Source organism: Vicia villosa, linkage group LG1 (genome assembly GCF_029867415.1).
Source record: "Vicia villosa cultivar HV-30 ecotype Madison, WI linkage group LG1, Vvil1.0, whole genome shotgun sequence".
Lineage (NCBI taxonomy): Eukaryota > Viridiplantae > Streptophyta > Magnoliopsida > Fabales > Fabaceae > Vicia > Vicia villosa.
The window spans coordinates 47,073,439-47,076,437 of NC_081180.1; positions in this window are offsets into that span (position 1 = coordinate 47,073,439).

The window sequence follows — 2,999 nt, forward strand, 5'->3', positions numbered from 1 at the left end:
ATCTGGGTTTTTTTGCCATGAATGTTGGTCATCTTCATAGGTAATTCTGTCATCATTCTTTTACCCTTATTCTCTATGTTTTCGTCTTTATATGTTGTATTTCTCATATTATCCTTCTTTATAATTTGGGAGGTTTGTTGGTGATTGGTGATCACCCAGTTGAGGTTGTTGTTGAGGTCTTCTCTATTACTAACATCATACAGGTTATAATTAATTTTAAGTTTACCTTTGTTTCTCATTTTGTTGTAGATTTGATTTCTAATGAAATTCTCCTTGTTGATAGGACTTTTCTGCATGTCTTTGCTAGTGAAGGTTGTATCCTTTGAAATTTGATTTCGTTGCATGTCTTCCTTGATTTTATGGCCATCTTGATTGCTCTGGTAATCTATGTTAGTGTTGTTGAATTTCTTATCACTATTTATCTCTATCTTGTTTCTTTTTGTTGACGTTGTTTTGACTTCTAGAGTTAATTTGATTGCTGGCAGGTTTGTTTTGCATGTCCTTGTTGGCTTGGATTATCTTCCAAATTGTTTTAAGCTCTTTCAAGTGCTCTTTAAGGTATTGATCATTTTGCTTAATTTAAAGCTCTTTGTTAGGGTTTATTTGGATTTTATTCCTCTAAGATGTGATGCATTTCCTATGTTCATTATTAATCATAGTGTTGCTCCTTTCAAAGTTTAAAGTATTATTATCCAAGTATATTGTTATCATATTGTCCTATTTGTTCACCCTGTTATTACCCACCTTGTTCTCTTTAGTCTTTTTAAAGTTTTTCATGTCTTCATCGTAAGCTTCTTTCTGTATGGTGTTATAATCATTTTAGATGTCCTAATTGATGTTACTATTGTTCTTTATAGGTATGATTTTACCACGTCAGTTCTCATTCATAATGTTATCCCTCCTATTTTCTATCAAAATTTTGTCATTGATGTTGTTGTCTTCTTTGCTAAACTTATTTCCTTTGAGTTAACTTCTAACTCTTGTACAAGTTCAATTGATGGTATCTTCAACAGGTATGAATTTTTATCATATATCATCATGTTCCTAGCCATCCAAAGGTTGTCTATAATGAGAATAATAAGAGATATGGTGTAGTCACCCATCTTTGTAAACTTATTAAAAATTCAGTCTTGAATATTTTGATTGTGATAGCTAGTGAAATTTAGGGTTAGTTGAAATCTAAACCATACCTTAGCAGTCCAAGTGCATGTCATGAAGCAGCGGTTGGTGGACTCTATTCTAGAGTTACATCTAGGACACAAAGGGTCACACCTAACCCCTTTGTTTGATATATTATTTTTGGTAGGCATAATGTTGTTGACGATTCTCCAAATGAGCATTTTATATCTATGTGTGGTTTGAGATTTCCAACTATTATTCCATATTTTTTATCCTCCTTGCGTTCATAGCTTTCATGCTCTCCATCCTTGTTCCAGCTATTGATGCACTAATATCTATATTTCACTTTGTAATGCCCATTATTAGTGGCCATCCAACTAGTTAAATCTTCTTCATATATGTTTATCTAAGGGATTTGAAGTATAGCTTCACTACCAATATGGAGAAAAAGGTTGTTTATGGGATTTAGATTCCAATAATTGTTTTCCTCGTCAATTAGGTCTCTAGCTCCATTTATCCTAGTTTATAAGGGTTTATGTGTCAAGAGTTTAAATCCACACTGATTTTGAATCCAATTGTCTTTCTAAATATTAATTTTATCACCTTTTCCATATTTCAGCATATACACTTCTTGATAATCCAACTGCCATGACGAATGTTTCTCCAAAGATAACTAGGGTTGTTTCCTAACCTGACATGAAAGAAGTCACACTTAGGGTAGGACATAGCTTTAAGAATTTTATCCATACAGGAGTTGGGGTTACAATGTATTATTCAACTCTTTTTTTCCAAAAGAGCCTCATTGAATTGTCTGATAAACATGAATCTAAGACCCCCTGTCGACATGGTTGGCCCAAAATAGTTGGCCCTCAAGCCCTTGTTAATGTATAAGTAGGTGGGGGCTTGATATTCCAGCATATCCCCTGTCAAAGACTCATGGTACTCCTGCAGTAAAATAGTCTTGAGATTGGAAATTTTGCTAAAATAGAAGCGCCCTCGATATAACAAAATTTCATTGTTCATATCACACCCCAATTCCTTTCCCTCCCCACCTTGTACTTGATTGTGGAGTGTCCTGAGGTCAACCAACATTGAGTTTACATGCCTTAGTCTATGTTTGGTTTCACGTTTGAGGCATCCATAATTAATTCTGGACGTCTAGAATTGATTTTTACGTGTCTGGTTCATCTCGAGCAGAGTTGATTATGATTTCAAGAATTGATTTTACTTGAAGCTAGGATTTGTAGCTTTTGATCAAACGTGATTTTTAATTTTTACACTGTAATTTATTGTTCAACTCACTTTTGCAAAAATTTCTCCAAACATAAATTACTTCACCTTTAACTCACTTTTATCCAGAATCAATTTTACATAATCAATTCACTCAAAATCAATTTTTTTTCACCGCAGAACCAAACACATGCTTAGTTGCTTCACAATCTTAAATGGCCTGATGATAACGCTAATTGCAATGTTGATAACTCCTCTTCAAACTCTCGTGACAAGGCATAAATTGTCGCATTTGTGGCTCCAAACCTATATTCAATGGTGAAATAGAAGCCCAATAAAATGTGAAGGTAATGGTGCTAATCTGGGGTCTGTACCGCTTATTCAACAATTCTAAGGGACTCTTGTGATATGTTCACACCAGAAAAGTGCATTTTCAACAAGTATTGGCTGCACTTAGTAATAGCTTCAACAATTGCACACAATTATCTTAAAAATCTATATGTTCCTCTCATCTAAGGCCCTAATTTCTTGCTAAAGAAGGCAATAAGATGATTCTCTTGCATTAATACTCCTCCCACCCTAATATTGGATGCATTTCTTTCCACCATGAACTGTTTGGTGAAATTGGGTAAGCATAGCACCAGTGTCAT